Raw genomic sequence first — 21,850 nt, forward strand, 5'->3', positions numbered from 1 at the left:
ACATCAGGTGCCACTCCTCTTTTCCATTGTTTATCATTTTGGAAAATTATTGGATGGCAGTGGTTCTGGTCAAGAGGAAGCATTACTTATTTAGTCTGTTTACTTTTCCTGTCTCTTCCCACTAGCAGGCAAACCTTATGAGAGGAGGCATATTTGTTTGTTCGGTTCACTGCTGTGTTCACATCCACATGACCTAGAAGAGGGCTTAACACATTAGCAAAGCCTTTCCATTAATATTTGTTTGAATGAAAATGAATAAGTTAACTGACCTAACATAAAATAAAAAGTCACTCATTTAGATCCGAATTTATCCAGAACATACATTATATTTATTTATTCATTTTTCTTTTAAAAAGTGAATCAAATATTTAGTCTTGAAGTGCTTCATTTATCTTTTACAGGTAGGGGATTATCATATACTTGCCAGATGACAAATTCCAGGCACTCCATTATTAATCATATGGCAACCTATGAACCACATGGCTCCCAGTCTAAGCCCTTGTCTCCCAGAGAACTGAGGAGGAGAAAATATTAATAAAAAGCACAAAGTTGAATTGTATGATTTTAATTAAATGGTTTTAGAGTAATAAATGATTGGAAATAATTGCCACAATTAGCAAGTTACCAAGTGCATAGGAATGACAGAACTTTAGACTAGAAAATGCTTAAATTTCTCTTTGAAGAAAGAGACTAGAATTTAAATTTTTACTGTAGAAATTAATTTTGAAAAGAAAAAGCACATACACAAAAAACCCATCTCACACATATGCAAACAATTGGGTCCCACATATATACATGGTAACAGGTTTACTCATCTATGTATGGCCTTTGTCCTAGTATACCATACTATACACACACACACGCGCGCATGCACAAACATGTATTTATAGGTATAAATACATGCAGACATATATACACATGCATATATTTCTCCACACCACCTGGAAAAAGTCCTTGGTCCTTGTCATCTGCCCTATTCTATTTTATGGGCAAACATGAGACTTGGACTACAGGGAAAAACTGTATTTCAGACAGTTCTATTCAACAATAATGTGAAAAAACATAAGCAATAAGATGAGACCATAGCTGGGAGGGATTTAGGCTGGTCCCCAAACATAAATTGCTGAATAAGGATTATGGGCCATGAACCAGAGTGTTGAGAGATTATAGAAGCTTTTCTTTAGATGATTGGCGTGGAATGGTAGAACTTTCAAGCTGTGATATATTTGCTGTGAGTATCTTTCTGGATAAGGCAAGAATAGTCCAGATCATGGAGAAGATGACATAATTCACTTACAAATCTATAACAGTATGGTCTATTGGTTAAAGATAGTGAGGAAGTCATAAGAGAAGATTTCTAGAATTAGTATCATTGCCATGTTGCTTCCTAACCTTTCAGAAGTCCTGGAATGACAGTGCTCTCAGAATGGGAAGCTTTAGAACATTCCTTCAAAATGGCAGATCAATATGACATCATTCCCGACTTTCCCATCTTTTCCAAACAAATAAAAACCCTGGATTAGCTATTTTGAAAAGTAAAAAATGTTGCTAACCTTGAAAGCAATCTGAATTATCCAGAAACAAATGGGAAGGTCACAGGTTACAGCAGTTATAATTACATCAGAAGCTGTGCAGCTCTAGTCCCAAAGAAAAAGCTCCTATTCCTTAAGTTTCCCATATTGGACTTCAGAGTTATATGTTAATTTGTCTGTACACTGAGTTTAAAACTGCTTTGTACTAGCATCTATCATGCAGCCTTATTTCTGCCTTTTAGAGTCACACTGAAAGATTTAACATTTTTACATAAAGTAACTCTTTACAAATATAAAAACAGTTTTTAACCCAATTGCTACACTTCTTTTTACTTTTTAAAAAAATTATCCAACTTAAACTTAGCTTCCATCCTTTCACTGTTCCTCACGAGAGGAGCTCTCTCAACTTGGTCTCTGTCTTTTGCTTGCTGCCATTTAACAACATTCTTCATGTCTGAGGTCCCAGGTATAAGCCAGGTTTCCAGGTGTGATTGTGAAGATTTCAAGGCCTAGGAGGGCAGACCAGCCCTCTCTTTGTTCTGAAACCATACTGTAATTAATACAAAGAACAGATGCATTTGGTTTTTTAGCTGTGTTGATTTGTAAACTCCTGCTAATTGAGTTTTCAACTAAAACCTGTTTTTTCACATGATGTTATTTACCAGGTATCAAGTAGAATGCAATGCTTCAAAGGTAAACACACACACACACACACACACACACACACACACACACACACTGTGGCAACAGAATCTACCTTTAAATAGCTCTTCTCTATTTATTATCTCCGTGACCCCAATGAGCTATTCAATTTTTTTGAGCTTCATCTGTTTTGTTTTAAAGTGAATAATGATTAGCCACAAAGCTTATGTTACTTAATTTAGGCGAAGTACCTACCACGATATAAGGACACTTAAAGAAAGTATTTCTTGTTGTGTTTTGAACAGGCTAATTATTAGTATAATTATTTCTTGATCCAAATTAAAGACTTCTTTTTAATTAAAATACAATCTCCTAGAGAATGTTTACCGTTTTAAATGTTATCATCAGTCATTCTTGGTGTTTGTTATCTCCTCCTAATCGTCTATATATACACACATCCATGCATTTCTTAAGAATAAACAGCCATGGAAACACACACCTACATCACTGAAAAAACTATTGAATGGCTCAGAGCCTTAAGGCGTATCACGAAGGACTGGTTTATGCTGTGATCGCTAAACTATCTTTCATCTATTTAACCTCTGTACCAAGCTTCCTCATAGACTTGGTGCCTTTTCGGAATATGAAAAACATTCTTTTATTTTCTTGTTTATAAAAAGAAGAGTGCAAATTAAGCAAAATGAATATTTAAAATTCAGTCTTCAGAAAAATGACTAGATGTATATTTCAGAGCTGCTGTGTATATTTAATTCAGGAACATTTAGCAAATGCTTAATTCAAAATTCAGTTAACTATTCTGTAAAAAAAAGGAATAATATCTCTACTTAGTTTTCATCAGGATTGAAAGAGACAATACCTAAAAAGTACATAGCACAGTACCTGGCACATGTTAAGAAGTCAAAATTATTATAATTCTTGCAGTTCGTTCTAACCCCTCCAGTTTCTCCTGTATCATTTGCTTTCATTCACCATATAATTGGTTAATGTTATCAAAATAAAAGTATGCTGATTCCCATCCATGCAGCCATACAAACAATAATTATGGGGTAGCTGGCAAGCCAGAAGTCTTCATGTCCCAGTGCTGGAAAGACACGTAGTTTATGTTTTGTTTTCTTGATTCAAGATGTGATTTTTCATGCTGTTACAGAACAAGTAGAACCACAGCTTACAGTTTTTAAGATATGGATTTCTGTTCATCCCATTAACTATCTCAAATGATATTTGGGAGGGAGAGGTGGTTCCCGTGAATGCATCCCATTGTTCCCCTCTGATACATAAAGGTATCTAAAAATTCTGAGCACTTTATTTTTTGAAAGTCACGATGTCTCCAAAGGAGGCAATTTTTGTGTCAAGGTCATGATGGCTTAAAGGATTCTACGCTGACAAGAGAAGATGCACACTGTTTCTCATTCCTGGCCAATTGTTTTAGAGGCAGTAGTTGGAAAAGTAGCTGGTTCTTAACTTGGCTCCTTTTAGAGAGTACTTGGAGGAAGATGAGAAGTGGTGTAAAACTCAGGGTTAACTTTAATTGGAAAAAGAGCTACTCATGGAATTGCATTTAGAAACTTGGCAACCTCAAAAACTTGAACTGTGGATTTTAGAGAGTCCTTTCTCAACAGTTCATGCTGAATACAACTGATAAAATGAGTCTAAAAGAAGAAAAGATATCACCTACTTATAAAGAGAAATGAAAACTGTTTTCGACTGTCATAAAATTCTTGTCAGAAACACAGACTGTAATTAACCTGATATATGTATATAAGAATTGTCATAAAAGGTGTGATTACACTGTGAATGAATTATGTTGTTTAGCTAGTCATGAAAACATCAAAATTAAATTTATAACAACACATATATTATTCAGTGCTTCATGATTTATTTTCTAGTATTTACAAAATTTATACCTAAGAGTCAAGCCAAAAAAAAAAAAAAAAAAGATATTTTCTGTTTCATAAAAATCCATCTCTTTAACGTATAAAAACTGTTTGGCACCTGAAAAAAGAAAGGGATGAAGATGGGCGAACAAACACAGGCTTTCGGTATGGAGTGGTTTCATAGCTACATTTTATATAACAAGGAAAACAAAGAGGATCCTGATAAGGCTCTTCATCATTAATCTCCGTCTCCTGCTGGTGCATAATCTATACAAACAGGGATAGGTTTGGGGGATTTGTAGCAGGTATTAGGTCACATTTCTCAAGGAAATAACTTTTCAGTATATGTGTATGCCTTAATCTCTGTAAGAGAAAAATTCTTTATTAATTCTTATATTTGTTTTATGACCTTCACTGGCAAAATATTTAAATATCTTAGTGTCTATAAATGAGATGCCCAAGGACTAAAAAACACAACAAAACAGAATTTCATCTGGATTTGCCTGACACAGACAAATTCTCCAATCCACTGTCTGTTCAGAAGGTAACATGGTTCTAAGGCCAGGCGTGGTGGCTCACTTCTTTAATCCCAGCACTTTGGGAGGATGAAGCAGGTGGATCACAAGTTCAGGAGTTCAAGACCAGCCTGACCAATATGGTGAAACCCTGTCTTTACTGAAAATACAAAAATTAGATGGGCGTGGTGGCGCAGGCCTGTAATCCCAACTGCTCAGGAGGCTGAGGCAGGAGAATCACTCGAACCCGGGTCAATGACAAGCAGAAATGGCAAGTGTCGCTTCCAAGCTGGGGCAGTGAAAACTACCCATGTGATTCTGCTGACTTTCTTCATTTTTGACAATGAACTTGTTGAGATGGTGGAGCCTGAAGACCTAAGTGTCTCACTGAAACACCACAAGGAGGATAGGTGCCTTGGAGGGTTGGCTAGACCAGTGGTCCTCAACCTTTTTGGCATCATGGACTGGATTCATGGAAGACAATTTTTCCACAGAACTGGGGAGGGTATGGTTTCAGGATGATTGAAGCACATACATTTATTGTACACTTTATTTCTATTATTATTATATTGTAATATATAATGAAATAATTACACAACACACCATAATGTAGAAATCAGTGGAAATCCTAAGCTTGTTTTCCTGTAACTAGACGGTTCCATCTGGGGATGATGGGAGACAGTGACAGATCATCAGGGTCAGATTATCATAAGGAGGGCGCAACCTAGATCCCTCGTATGTGTAGTTCACAATAGGGATTTTGCTCCTGTGAGAATCGAATGCAGTGATCTAACAGGCAGTGGAGCTTAGGTGGTAATGCTGGCTAGCCTGCTGCTCACCTGCTGCTTGTGCAGCCTAATTTGTAGCAGGCCATGGACCACCAGTACTGGTCGGCGGCCCAGGGGTTGGAGACCCCTGGGTTAGACCACAACTGATCGTGCAGATAAAAATAAAGGTAACTGTAGCCTGACCACGCCATTCAAATTACGTTCACCCTATTTTTTGCTTTAATAGCACCTATCACAACTTTGTTAAAATTAATTATGCATTTGATTTACTTATTCAATACTTGTTTTCTCCTCTAGACCAAGGGTTGGCAATCATTTTTAGCAAAAGGACAGATAGTAAATATTTTACTTGCTCTGGGTTCTGAGGCCTCTGTTGGAACTACTCCATTTTCTTATCCCTGCATAAAACCTGTGACAGACAATATGTAAATGAATTAGTGAATCCGTGGTCCAATAATATTTGATTTACAAACACAGGTAATGGGCCAGACATATTTTGCCCATGGTCTGTTTGCCAACCATGTGCTACAGTATCAGATCTACATACGTAAGGAACTCTTTTTTTTTGTTTTTGAGACGGAGTTTTGCTCTTGTCTCCCAAGCTGGTGTGCAGTGGCGAGATCTCAGCTCACTGCAACCTCCGCCTCCCGGGTTCAAGCAATTCTTCTGCCTCAGCCTCCCGAGTAGCTGGGATTACAAGCGCCTGCCACCACGCTTGGCTAAATTTTGTATTTTTAGTAGAGATGGGGTTTTGCCATATTGGACAGGCTGGTCTGGAACTCCTGATCTCAGGTTATCCGCCTGCCTCGGCTTCCCAAAGTGCTGGGATTACAGGCGTGAGCCACCGTGCCTGGCCCGTAAGGGACATTTTTCACTTATGATGATACAACTTTCACTTAGCAGAATTCTGGCCACATGGTAAATAATAAAATCTGCTTTGAAAATTAATGAATGAATGAATCAGGTATGCTAAGAGCAATCATTGCTAGATTAGGGAGTTTAAAGTTTCTTTTCTGTAGCCTGATAGCTGTGCTGTTGGATAGAACTATTTAGACAGAAACCAGAAAACCTAATCTCAGATTCTAGGTCTGCAGATATGGGTAAGGTCATAGTTATTGTATCTATAACCATCTTTATTTAACAGCATAGTCCTTTTAGCATAAAAGATAAATGGATAAAGGCATTAACTATATACAATAGGCTCTAATAAAATGGATGAAAATATCCTGAATCCTAGAATTCATGAAGTCCCCGAATAATTTTTAAATATAGATTATTAAAGCACCAGAAACAAAAATCTGTAAAACTAAATGATCTTACATAATTATTTCCCCACCCAACTATTTCTCATTGTTATTGAAAGTATTGACATTTACCTTAACTATGCCATTAAGATCACATTAACTATGCTTAAGTTACCATACATTAATTGAATATGTATATTTATTAAATATGTATTATATGTGAGGTACTCTGATAAATTCATGTGAAGGATCTCATTTAATCCTTATAGCAACTCTATTAGGAAAAGTAATGTTTACTGTTTAAATTTTAAAATAAGAAAATTGAGACATATATATATATGAAGAAATTTGTCCAACGCCCAGTAAATAAAATAGTAAAGCCCAGACTTAAACCTAATTCTGAGTGATTCTAAAATTATTATGCCACAGTGCTTCACCAAACTTGATTAAATTAGTAATAATATTGATACACAGATAATTGCTTTTTTAAGCTAAAAATTTACCCTGGTTTTTTTTGAAGCTAAGGGAGAGACTTAAAATATTATTTCTAAGTGGCTGGATCAACTATTAAATATTTACTTGTCTGATACATTTCTCACAACTTCAGCACATCAATCAGCCATTCACATTTGATTTGGCATCAGAAAAATGTAAGAATAAGTGACTGGGCAATTTCTAAAAATTGAACTAGTTTTTCTGTATTATCCAAGTGGATCAAATAAAAGAAATATGAAAGGACAAATTTCATTATTACAATTCGTGAACAGAAACTGATATGGTCATTACAACTCACTGTCTATTAATGTAGGAGGACTACATAAAAGTGTTGGAAGAGATTTATTTGAAGATTAAAATTTTTCAACATTTAGCTTTTTATTTTTCTAAGCATTTGTGAAAACAGATTTGCAGACTCAGTTCATTGCTAATGGAAAATTTTCTAGCCTTCCTAGCTCCTCCATCATTTTGGGGAATAAAAGGTTATAACCATTTCCTAGGTATTGTTCATTCTAAATAAATCTGGTTACAATTAGCAAAAATAGACAATTTCTTTCAAATTATATGTCATTTTTAATCTTTTCCTGTTTTAAAATGTTTGAAAGTTCACGCTTGGATTGTGCAGAACATAAACAATATTCAAATATTATTCAAATATCTCTTTACTATTAGTTTACGGAAAATTTCTCAGTGCAATAACCTACTCTTCATGATAGGGAGGATTCGAATGCTTGGAGGGGTTTCAATGAAGCAGGATTTGGACTGCTTTATTTCTACTTTTAGGGCAAATAAATGACTATACGTTATGCATTTAAAAATTTGTCTTGTCTACAAAAAAAGACAAAAGAATTGAATTCCCAAAGTTGATTGTGCAATATAAATTATGCATGTTTTTTAAAAGTATAAGTTATATATAAAGTATAAATAAAAACTACATATACATATATAAATGTTCATATATATATATATATATATATATATATATATATATATTTGAGTGTTTGACAACTACCCAGAGAAAAATGCATAGTGCAATAGCAATAAGAATGTATAAAATGATTGCACTTCTCCATCTGGAAGAACTTCATGAGTACACATTGAGATCCTCTCCTTTGATAGGTGAAGCTTAGACAGATTAAAGGGAGAGAGTCAACAGAGTCATTATTAGAAGCTACATAAATAATCAGCCTGAATCGAATTGAATTCCAGATTATATTACTACCTGGGCAAATTGCTTTAAAGTTCTCCACAACCTTTTCTACAAAAGTTGGCGTGTCTTACATGTAAGCTATTTATAGGATTGAGTATTAGAGTTATATACTCATAGTGAAATGTTGAAATACATTTTGGATAAAGCACCCAGCACAGAACTTAGGATCTAGCGGATAACTACAGTTTTGTTTTGTTTTTTTTATCACATTATCATTGTTATCATCATCTTCACCCTCAATGTCTTGATATAGATCACACAGCTAATTGATGAAATAGAAATGAATAGAAGGCTGGTTACCTGACTCCAATGCAGTGTTCTTTCTAACTTATAAAAGTTTGAGATTTTGTGAACTGATATGGCAGAAACACATTTAGAGAGGAGATGAAGCCAGTAATTTTTAAAGAATAGGTACGACTGAAAAAGAATACTAAAGGCATTAGAGCAGTTGGGAAGGAATCATCTGGGAGCTGTATCAGTATCAAATGCTCAGAGACCAGAGAAGCATGGTGTTTATGGAGGATACGTTTTTCTGCCCAACTAAAATGTTGACCACGATGAGAAGAAAAAATATATTATGTAGCAACTTGCTCTTCAGGTACGTTTGGATATAATGCAGAACAAACAACAAAGCGCCATCATTGTAGCTTCTTACTAAGGGATTAATATAACAGTATCATTCTAGTGTTTCCACGTGCAATAGTATAGTTAGAATGGTATGAAGAGGTGGTGAAAACTAGTAACAGATCCTTGTGGTAAAGGGGTTGTAAAGAGATTTAAAATAATGCTCTAATTTTGGATATTTCTAGAATATTGATGGTTATAGAGAGAAGCAAGGAATTTTTTCTTTTTTCCTGGAGATATCTTGAATTCTTTGCAGAAGAGAAAATAGTCTATAACCTAAAAGCAAATGCCTATATTTCATCTTCTTTCCCAGTTGCATGAATGAAACCTCAGGTTTTAGGAAGGGTTCAAAAAACAGAGCTCCACGTCAGGTTCAGAGATAAACTAGGCTTCATGCCCTTTTGAGAGCAATCTGCCCATGGAGGATTATTGAACATCTTGGTCAGGACTGAATTTGAACTAGGTTCCAACGATGAAAGCTCACCGGCTAATCTGCTGAGCTACCAAGGCCACTGCTGTGCTGGGTTATAGAAATCCTATTAACTGAGAGATTGAAGGGAAGGAAGATAAGATAGCAAGGTGTTGGAAATCAAGCTTCAGTGATTTCAACAGAAAAGGTACTTTGAACCATGCTATTGTATACAGATGGGAATTAAATGCCACACACATACTAAATGTGTATGTGCATATGTGTGTGAGACTGTATACATAAAATTATATATTTTCAAAGCATCTATTTTCAATGTACTTCATGGTACACAAAAATGTTCAACATATTTAACCTGGAGATATATATAACATAGGATGGGAGTTCACACTGAAATCCATTTTCTTATTCTAGCTCTTCAAAGCCCACAATGATGAATATAACAAAACCACTTCTCTATACTCTGCATTCAGTCATATTCAATACTGTCAGGATCTACTAGAATAATGAATCTTAATTCTGTTATTCACTAACATTTATTTTTCTTCTGGTTCTGAGAATACCTACCGCAAATAGTATCTGCTGGTGCTCTTTTCAGTACAACTGGAATGGAACAAGAGAGCTGCATTAATGCCAATTATAAACATCTGAGTTTAGATTTGAAAGTAAATTCAGCAACTAAGATCATGACAGAGCCTATATACAATAGGCTCTAATAAAATGGATGAAAATATACCCTGAATCCTAGAATTCATCCTAGAATTCATGCTATATTAATCCTAGAATAATACAGAGGAAATCTGCCATACCTTTTAGGATATGACTTGCTCATGCTGCAAAGTTATATGCCTACACAGGGTTTTATTCACCTATCCAGAAAATAAATATATTGGATTGGATTTAGTGGTCAGTAGTAGTATTTATTATCCTAGATAATCTAAGACTCTATATTAAAATTGCTTGTGAATGAGAAAAATACATAAATAAAGCTGCAGATATGAAGGAGATGAAGTCCCTCCTAAGAGGGAGAAAGAACATGGAAGCCACATGTCAGAAATCTAAAACTCAAGTATCAACTCTGCTTCTAAGAAGTGAAGGCAGTGGGATGGGGATGGGGTTGAGGGGATAGCACTGAGAAAATGACTGGACATCTCTGAGCCTTTGTTATCTCATTTACATTTGATAAGACCAGATGATATTTGGACTTCTTTCTAGCATTAAAATGTACTGATTTAATTAATTCTCTAAATAGATTCTATATATAGTTCTTCATGAAATTGGGTGAGAATTCTGGTCACTGGGTGACACTGGACAGGACATCTTTTCCGAGCTGCGGTTTTTCTGTAAAAGGAGTACCCTGGTGTGTACTCCTCACATGGATGTGCTGTAAAGAGCCTGTGCATTAAGGGACATGAGTGTGCTCTCTCTTCTATCAGGCATAAAAATGATATATGAACATAAAATAATCATCACAAATTAACTTGATGATTAACAAATGGCCACAGACAGACTGAGCTGATGGAAGATTTTCAAAACTTCATTTAATTTAAAAGAAAACTGAGATAAATGCAGCTTGCTTGGTCTTCCTAATTTTGAGGTAATTTTATTTTCAGTATGACATAAATTAAACATTTGTGGCAGAAGAGTTTCATTTGCTGTAAGATAAGATTCTTAGAAACAGTATGATTTTGGAGGTTTGTGGTTAAAAGCAAACTGATTTTTATCAATTTTCCGGTAAAAAATAACAATAATACAAGATAAACCTCCAAAAATATCAAACATTTTCTAAACTTTCTTCCTAAACTCTGGCCATACTGAAATGTAAAAACATTGAAAATTTACTGAGTTATCTTAAATGCTGTCAAGGTAACCTTACTGTTACCTTAAATGTAAAATAAAAGTTATGCTTTGTGTACTGTTGTTGAGAATATTTTATTTTTTGTGCATTTCCACACTCATAAACTAAAAATTATGAAGAAACAATGATGGGCACACAGCCATCCTAACAAATGATCAAAATATAATCAAGATATAATCACAAGAAATAAGACTTATTTTACAAAATTTGAAGCATGTACTATGCTTATATCCTCCCTTCTCCTGGGTATCTGTAGTCTTTGAACACCAGAAAAAACAAAAAAAAAAATGCTCAATTTAGAACAGAAAAATGAAACAAAACCAGGCTCAGCATGGATGCTCTGTCTTAAGCTCTTAACTTATAACCATGTCTGAGGAGCATGCAGGAGGAATGGCCTTTGCAGATATTCACTTCATTGTTTTTAAAGTGGAGAGTTCATCACTGGTTTTAGTCAATATATCCAGTCAGACTCAAACACCATTTACCCTTGAATCTTAAACTGTGTGCTGTGGCTGTGAACTGGTCCAATCAGAGGAAACTTTCTGCAAGTCCATCCTCACAGCACACAATGCTCACATTGCTTTCGATCTCAGTGCCACTGAGCTATCACTCAGGCTTGTTCCTGAGTTAGCATCTTGAGCCATTCTTGTGATACAAGAGGGGTTCTCTTTCACAGAGCCCTGTCTTCTTCTAACATCTTATTTTCAAGAGCAGGATTTCAAGTTGAAGAAAAATGTTACTTGCACATTCCTAAATATTTTCATTGGCTTAGGGATTTTCTATCTTTTATTGCTGAGGACCAGCACTTAACTACCTGGGATCCAGTGCCCAGGATTAAAATCTCTGGGTTAACAGATGATTTGATTAATTTTATGGAAATAATTATATATTTCAGAATGACATGAATCTAGCTCAACCTGTTCAGTTCGGAAATCTACATGATGGAGGTGAACTTTCTTATAGGCCGTTTTTCATGTTTTCACTGTATAACAACGTTTCACAATGTGCACTGTAGAGCACTATCCATACCACAAGATGCTATAAAGCTAAGAGAAAAAAATATTTACTCAAACATAAAAACAAAAAAAAATATACAATATTCCCTCTCCCAAGATCCCAACGCATATATTAAAGGCACTCTTAATTTATAGAAACCTACTATGTTTGACTGTTGTGTATTTAAGAAGCTTTTCCTCCACTTTCAACCCACAAAAATCCACACAAAGACTTTTGTGACCAAATGTGTGTGTTTCTTTTTTCCCTACAAATCAGCAACCAATCAGTTTTGCAGTGGATACCAGCTGGGTATCCTCTAATTCAATACAATTCTGACACTGATTACCTGGAGACAGCATCAGATCCCAAAGGTTGAGGGCTTCGTCTCACAAGACTGCCTCCTGACTGCTGATGCCAATCACAAGCCTGAGCTTCTGACCTACTGGCTATAAATTACCCCATAACCCCATCCTTGGGTTCAATTAATTTGCTAGAAGGGCTCACAGAATCGAGGGAAATACCTTTCCTGGTTTATTACAACGGCTATTACAAAGGATGCAGGTGAAGAGATGCATAGGGCAAGGCATGTGGAAAGGGGTAAGAAGCTCTCATGCTCTCTCCAGGTGCAACATCCTCCAGGACCTCCATGTATTTTGCTATCCAGAAGCTCTTTGAACCCTGTCCTTTGGGTTTTTACGGAGGTTTCATTACATGGGCATGACTGATTAATCCCATTGGCCACTGGTGATCAATTCAACCTTCAGTCCCTCTCTCCTCCCTGGAGGTTGAGGAGGTGGGGGTGAAAGTACCAACCCTCTAATTCTGTCTTCATCTTTCTGGTGACCAGCGCCATCCTGAAGCTACCAAGGGGCTACCAGCCATCAGTCAACTCAGTAGCAAGCAAAAAGACATTGTTTTGGAGATTCTGAGGACTTCAGGAGTTGCAGGCCAGGTAATAGGGACAGAGACCAGGTATAAATTTCACAAAATCATGATCAGCCCTTGGTCTTCAAACATGAATCTCTTACATCAAAATGATATATAACTCAAAGGAGACTGCCACATTATTAGAATCCCACTCAGTCATTAATAATTAGTCCAATTGATATATGGTATGAAAATACCTCCCAGAGTGGGGTCATTCAGGTTTTTAGACTTCCATTTCTTCCTCCCAGGTCCCCAAAGCAGCATGGGCTTGGGAAACACGTAGCTTTACCCTTTTAAGCATCTGGTAGAAGGGAGCTAGTAGACAATACGATCTCTTGCTTTAGCCTTTTTTAAGGTGTGAATATTGGATTTCCATCAATTCATAATTAATGTATTCACTTCTTTACCCTCAGCTACTATTCCTCCTTCTCTCCATTAATACCCACACATTTTCACTAGTCTAGCAAGTACCTCCTCCTCAGTCCACTCCCATTCAGATAGGGTAAGTAACTAGCAGAACTACTTGGAATTTTTTTTTTTTTCTTTTTTACCACCAGTCATTATAGCTGCATTCACTCTGAGACCCAATTTTGTCAGATGGGTGAAGGCACAACACTCTCTCATCAGGGCCTTAGAAATACTGACATAAGGTTTGAAAACATAGTTGCAGTATTTTGCTTAGGAAAAATCCCTGTTTCCAGCACTTAAAGTTGCAGTCCTGGTCCTAGGACCACTGTATCAGGTAGGAAAAAGAAAAATTGAGGTGATTTAGGGAAGAAAGAAAGCATAATAGTCATTATATCAGGTGATTCATCTCATGGCAAGGATTGCTTCATTACACCAGTGTCTTCTCTACCCTCTCCTTTCCAGATTAACCAAAAAGCAAAAACAAAAACAAACAAACAAACAAAAAACAGAGGGACATTTAAAGGAGACATTCCATTAGTCCCTATCATGTTGAGTGTGAGCACATGCTCATGAAAGCACATAAACCAGCCGTTCATCCTCTGATCTCCCATGTCAGACAACTGCATACTTCCTAACTCATTTAAACATGTGAGCATTTTCTGTTACAAAAACTCTAATGCTTCCTATAGTACCCCTGTGCAATTAGATTTTTAAGACCTGGAAACCCACTACCTAGAAAGAGACAGCGGAGTTACCATTTTGGCATTATGGTTCTGTTATTACTTTCTTCTTCAGTGGGAAATGTGGCCTCTGCACTCTGTTAGTTTTCTTCACATTATTCCTTTCTGAATCTCTTCACTCACAAATTAGACCAATCCTAGCCTCCTGTTGCTTATGACATGAAAAACTCCCAACACGTTACAAAAAGTCTTATATCTGATGCCAATTAATCTTTCTTGCTGATACCCCATGTCACTCCTCCCATTGACCCACTGTTTAGCAAAGTGATCTACCTGCCACCTACTGAACACAAAATGCTCTCAGTGCATGCCACTTTTGGTGCACTCTCCTCCACTTTTTTCATTGCCTAAATTGTGCATATGATTCTACATATAATTGAAATGTCATTTCTCTATGAAGATTTACATTCGTCTCCTTCCTAGGATCTCTTTTGCTTCATTATGATCTAACATTTCCTTGGACCCATCTTTATACAGTACTTTTAAAATAGTATCAAAACGATCCATTAAATGGCTCTTTGCAAGTCAATCTAATCTGAGGTGCTAGAAGTCAGAGTGGTAGATCTTTCTTGGTGGGGGATTATTGACTGAGAAGGAACAGGCAGGAGCCTTCTGGAATACTTTTAAAAAATATAGGTGGTGGTTACACGGATCTATGCATAGGCACAAATTCATCATTATATATTTAAGATTTGTTCACCAAATTTATTGTTATTTATTGCATGCCACAACAGAAAATTTGAAAAATAATATGATCCCCTACCAATGTCTGAATCACCTGAGGGGAGGCACTTTTATTCACCTTTTCATTTTCAAAGTATATCACTGTGCCCAGCACAATGGGGGCATACAAATTTGAAAAGTAAATCAATGAATGAATGAACATATAAGCAGCCCCTTTACCTGGGTACAGCTTTAGCTTGTCAAGAGAGGAGCACATTTCAGGTAGAGAAGGACAATTTAATTAGCTATACTTTGAACAATCGTAAGAAATAGATGATGATATGCAGTTAGTAACTTTGAAGATGAGACGAGAATATGCAGACTGATTAACAATTCCGAATAGAACTTTAGTGTTTGGCAACATTTCAGTAATGTAGTTCACTGAACAGCTCAGCGAATACCTGCACCCCATATGTCTTCTATTTTCCCTTACAGTTAAGATATCTCCCTAAAGGCTAATAAACAATGGGTACCTCCCTGAAGAACAGTAAATATATCAAATTGACTCAAATATTATTACTTAACATTAAGTGCCAACTGTACATAACTTATAACTAGCATTAATTCTTTGCCCTTGAGAATCCTATGTTTAAAAATAAAAGTTACAACATTAGAAGAGACAGAAAAGAGATGAAAATTCATTAGTTCACATCTCCTATTCATTGAAATACATATGAAATCCCTGTTACAAGCTAGGAACTGTGCTAGACTCTGGTGGTGGGTAGGGGGAAATAGCCTGGAAAGCAAGATCTCTGCTTTCATGCAGCTTATAGTCTGGCAAAAGATAAAAAGTAGAAATAATTTTCATTTATGTGATTTTCTCTGTGCTAACCATTTTGAATGCATTTATTTAATTATCATATCAGATAGATGAGACAGATATCACTATCATTCCCATATTACAAATAAGGAAGAGGCTGAAAGGTCATTCAGATACTAAAAATACACTTATATATGATTTTCCTTTGTAAATTTCTGAACTTCTAGGGAGCAGTGAACACGTCTTAATACTTCTGTGTATGTACCTCAGTATCCAGCACTATGCTGGGAACATAGTAGGGTGAAATTATTGTCTGACTATGGTGATGGTAGTTGACCTACAATTCTTTTCTTCTTCTTCAGAAGCAGGAAAGTGAGGAATATTTATTTCCTGTGTAAGAGATATATAGTCATATTAAATTCTGTGTTTAATCTATCATTGTGTGATTTAGCACTGCACATTAAAGTGGTTGGCACATAGCATGGCTTAGGTCAACTCAACCAAATTTATTCACTGTCTATAGAGTGGGACTTTCCATGCTCCACCCAATATCCCTGAAGATCCAGCTTACTATTTTATACACTCAACCTTCAGCGTCTTTGTGCTTTGCTTCCAACAACTTGCACCAGCAGCACAGAAAGTCAGCACTATCTAGGAGTATGTAGGGCCCCCCCAACCCTTACTCAATGACTGACTGCTGCAGAATATAAAAGGTCAGCTCCCTTTCCTCAAGGTAGCACCAACTCTAGGGTACAATGTACTCTCCAGAGCTCCTTGTAAAACGAGGTCGAGAATAGGCCTTTATCTGAAATTGCTCCCTTGCTGGAATGGAATTCCTCCCTTCTATCCCTCCTCCTTCTCCTGACCTCCCTCTCTTCTATCCCTCCGCCTCCTTCCTGACCAACTTCTCCTTAAAGTACCTCCTCAATAGATCATTTGCACGTAAAGCTTTATCTCAGTCTCTGCTTTATGGAAACCAACTGCAAGTAGTTTATTTTGTAGTTCGTGAGAACATCAGTTAGGGTTCTCCAAAGAAACAGAACCAATTGGGAATATATAGAGAGAGATAGATTTATTTTAAGGATCAGATCACATGATTATGGAGTCTGGCACTCCAAAATCTGCAGGGCAGCATAGCAGTCTGGAGATTCAGATAAGGGTTTATGTTGCAGTCCTGGATCTAAAGTTCATCAGGCAGACCAGTAGGATGGGAACTCAGGAAGGATTTCTCTGTTATGGTTTTCAGGGTGAATTCCTCCTTCTCTGGGAAACCCTAGTTTGTGCTCTGAAGACCTTCAACTGATTGGATGAGGCTCACCCAGATTATGGAGGTGACCTCCTTTGTTTCAGGTTAAATGATTGTAATTGTTCAATGACTTCTAAGAAATACCCTCATAGCAACATCTAGATTAGTGTTTGATCAAGCAACTGGACACAAAACCTAGCCATGTTAACACATGAAATTAACCACTGCAAGAAGGGAAGTTGGGAATGGTGGAACAAGCTCTGTCCTGAGCTGAAGGACATCATCCACAAGAGTTCAGATACAACATACAGTTTTGTTCTGTGCCTCAGCTTTCTTTTTCATGTGGGATGGTCCTAAGAGCATGTGAATATGGACGAAGTAGAGAGCAGTGTTGTTCTCATGCCTTGACCACACTGAAGTATTAGGCTGAACCACTAATGCCCTAACAGAAATTGAAGGGCCCATTCGATGTGATTTATTATGGGAGCCAGGAAACAGGCCAGTTCACCCAACCTTGTTACATGCTTTCATAATGCCATGTACCTCTCCTTCATTGACCAATTATTAATTATACAACAATTTGGGTCATTATTTAATTAACAACTCACAATCCGATTAGAATGCAGGTTCCAGGAGGTGAAGAGTTGGTTTTATCATTGAATCTCCAAACCCAGTGGGCATGCCTGGCACAATGAAAGTTTATTGAGTAAATGCCAATGACATTAACCTATTAATATATAACCTCGTTTGTATATTATATAATTCATATAATTCTGTGTATAACTTTATAAGTTCTATAAAAATCACATCATTGAATATAATACACACATGCATATAGACACATACTGAAATACTTCATTAATTTGATGGATATATGAAAATTTTTAAAAACTTGAGGGATGTCCTGAAGGAATGTGCTTATACTTTCTGCTTTTTCTGCTCTTATGTATATGATACTCCTTTCACAGGAAAAATGTCTTTCAGTTTGTCATGCACAGAGATTCTCCTTCTATTCTTTCTGCGGATGATGCAGTAACACTCAGCCCTTAAAATCATCTTTGCTGGAAAATATATCAATATCAGTTTACTCTTCCTAACTCCAAACAGGAAAAAAAAAAAAAAAAGAAAGAAAGAAAGAAAAGAAAAGACAATCAGACAAGGGGACCTGAGCAGCAGAAAATAATTGGACTCTCTAAATTGTGCCATTCTCAAGAGGAATTACTGGCACACGCTGCTTCTTCCCCGGACCACGCTGAGCATCCCTTGGAATCGCAACAGAAGCATTTTATTGCTCATTAAATATTTTTTAATGTGAATCCACTCTTGGCATTTCTACTTTATAGTTTTTTTTCTCACAAACCTTCCTGTGTTGCATACCTCTTTCCCTACTACACATAATTTAAAAGAAATTATGTAAGCTTATTTCTCTGATTAAGAAAGCCTAATGCACAAACACACAAAGGATCTGACCAGTGTAGCTCAAGTAGCTAATGAATCTGGCAATGTTAAGCTCATTCTCAATAAAAATGGGCCCTACAAATCACTATAAAAAGTGTGTTTTGTGCTTTAAGAGCCATAATTGTCACACATTTACAATTCATAACCAGTGACTGCAGGGTGCTTACTCTACTTAATCCTCCACAGAATAGTGGATATTGATGCTGTGGAGAAGAGGCACAACAGAATCATGTGTCACTTGAAATACTCATTTGGGAAGCCTCCCACACCAATAAAATTCTGAAATGTAGCTATGGGAAGCCTGAACACATTCTCCCTGCTCAACTGTAAGTGAGGAGAAAGGTGAGGGTTTGATATGCCCACGCACCTTGCTTGTAACAGCTTGCCCCAGGTAAGCTGGCTCCAAAATAGTAAAGAGAAAAAGTACAGTTGGATTGTCAAAAAAGGTTATGTACCAAGCCTTCACTGTACCTGTCTAGACCTAAAGACTTGGAGACTAAAGACACACGAGTTCTGAGAAGCTTCCATATCTTGATTGATGTGGTTAAAGCACAACTGGTTTATGATAAATAGCCAGATGGATGAGTCTCACTGACTTTTAGTGAACACGTTTAATATACTTACAATTCTTTTAGTAAGCCTGACACATTATATGACTGCTATTTAAAAATGATTTTCAAATCTTAAGAGTAATACTTGTTTGCAATTAAGTATTATTAACTGTAGTCACCATGCTACACATCAGATCTCCAGAACATTTTTTTTTAATCTGTCAACTAAAATTTTGTGCCCTTTGACAAACAACTCCATGTTTTGCCCAATCTCTGCCCCTGACAACATTGTTCTACTCTTTGTTTCTATGAGTTCGACTTTGTAGATTCTACCTAGTAGCAAGATCCTGCATTACCAAAATGTGTAGGCTATCCCTGAGGTCTATAGCAAATGGCCATACCCACACAACTGAATGTTTGCAGTTACAGATTCCCAACTGATAATCATGGGTATTGTGAAACGAATTCTTGGTCTTGGTGTAGTTTCAAATGTTCTTTTTCTTTTCTTTCTTTATTTTTTTTTAAAGAACATTCATAAAATTAGAAAAAGCTTATTTTTAATCCAATCTAACCCTTCTGCAATGCAAGGGAATTGTTTAGAATGATTTGAAGACAAGGGAAATGTATTAGGTGAACTTTGGATGATCTTGGCCATCTGTTTCTCTGCCCCTGAGAGTGGAGTTTCCAGGAGTCACTCAATCATTCAAACATAGGAACTTAAATAGAAAAAAAAAACTAAACTAAATAAAATCAGTTGTCCTTCCTTTGGCCCTTCTATAACATACCACCTTAACCCCATCTTTCTTCCATTCTCTCCACACACCCTCCTCCCACCATGTATTCCTCACAACAGCCACTCCTTGTATTTCCTTGTATAATATCATTGCAGTTTGTGATGCAAAATAATGATCCCTCGCTTCCTGGGTTTGCAATTTTAACTATACAAGCTTTTTAAGTTCAAGAGGCAGAATCAAAATGCATTTTTATTCTATATTATAATAAATGTGAATATCAAAAGATTCTGCCAGAGTTGTGTGACTGCTGGCATTTGTAAAAAGTCAGAGAATCTTGGAACTGAAAGAAGCAGAAATGTATTTAGTATTTCATTTGACTCTTGATGCAGAGGGAGAGAGGGAAAAACCAAATGATATGCTGTGTTGCAAACTTTTACATTTCTTTCTTTCTTTCTTTTTTTTTTTGTGAGACAGAGTCTCACTCTGTCACCCAGCCTAGAGTGCAGTGGCATGGTTTCGGCTCACTGCAACCTCTGCCTCCTAGCTTCATGCCATTCTTCTGCCTCAGCCTCCCGAGTTGCTGGGACTACAGGTGCCTGCCACCATGCCTGGCTAATTTTTTTGTATTTTTAGTAGAGATGGGGTTTCACCGTGTCAGCCAGGATGGTCTCGATCTCCTGACCTCGTGATCCGCCCACCTCGGTCTCCAAAAGTGCCGGGATTGCAGGCGTGAGCCACCGCACCCTGCCACATTTCTTTTTAAATGATGTGTTTATTTTTCTAGGATCTAGATAAATGATGATGGATGTTGGAGGGCACACAAATGTTTCTTGTGATTAGGTACATTTGAAGCCTGTTAGTAACAATATGAACCTGTGATCAATTAAGCAACTGACCAATCATTACCTCCTCTTCTTAGCTCTTGTTACCCAATAAATAAGAAGGGCTGTGGAAGCTCAAGGGGGATGCCTTTGCTCACTAGAAGCAGGGAGAAGCTCTCTTCTTCTTCCAATAGTTTCTTTTGTTTTTTGTTATCATTTCTATGTTCGTCCCTTCCTTCAGTCTTGTAATGATGGTCTCAAGCAGTAACAGTAGTAATGGCTGTAATGACGGTCTCAAGTAGTAACCATGGCAGTCAGCCACAAGTGGCACCTGAACAGGGACTATCAGGGACAGAGACTTGAAGAGACTTGAAGAGACCTGAAGGGACCTGAAGAGGCCTGCAGGGATAAATAGAGGCAAATAGAGATAAGTAAAAGATAAGAGATGAGATAAGTAAGAGATAAGTAGAGACAAATAGAGATACATAGGGAAAGACAGGGACTTGCAGGAACTTGCGGGAACTAACGGATACCATAGGGACAGAGAGGGATAGATAAAGACTAGCCAAGATTAGCAATATAAGGTCAGTGCCCTAAAGAGGTACTGGTCAGTGCCCTAAAGAGGTACAAAAGTAGAGACTAGCAGAGATTTGCAGGGACAGACAAGGACAGACAGGGACAGATAGGGTCCTATAGGGATTTGAATGAGGCATTTTTTCTTAAGATGGCATAATAAAGTTAGGCCAAAAACCAAACACAGACTATGGTGCTGGGGAAACCCTACTTGGCCCATAGAGTTACCTTTGTGCTTACTGCTTAGGCTGTGTGCCTGCCATGCCTTGCCCAGCTTACAGAACACTCCAGCTCTCAATTTAATCATCAAAAATTAGAGATAGTGACTCAGGTCCTAAGGAATTCCAAGGAGCACACAGCCATCCTAACCACTCTTAAGCCAAGTCCTTTAATTTTATAAAGAGTGGAGACAGGGTTATCACATGTTCACATCACATTTCTGTGGCTACTCCTCAGCACTCTTTATGGGCTTCATGGGTGGAAACCAATGCTCCACTCACAGCTCTCAAATAACTGTCTTTGAGTCCTGTTCATCAACTATTTGGACTGTAGATACTAATAGCCTTGGCGTGTGTTGAAGTACTTGCTATGCTTGCTAATAAATAGCCTCTTTATTTGTCTAATAAAAAGATCAACCAAGAAAATCCACAGCCCCTACAGCCATGCAGGTTTTCTTTTAGAAA

This window comes from Rhinopithecus roxellana, chromosome 3 (assembly GCF_007565055.1).
Source record: "Rhinopithecus roxellana isolate Shanxi Qingling chromosome 3, ASM756505v1, whole genome shotgun sequence".
NCBI classification, from domain to species: Eukaryota; Metazoa; Chordata; class Mammalia; order Primates; family Cercopithecidae; genus Rhinopithecus; species Rhinopithecus roxellana.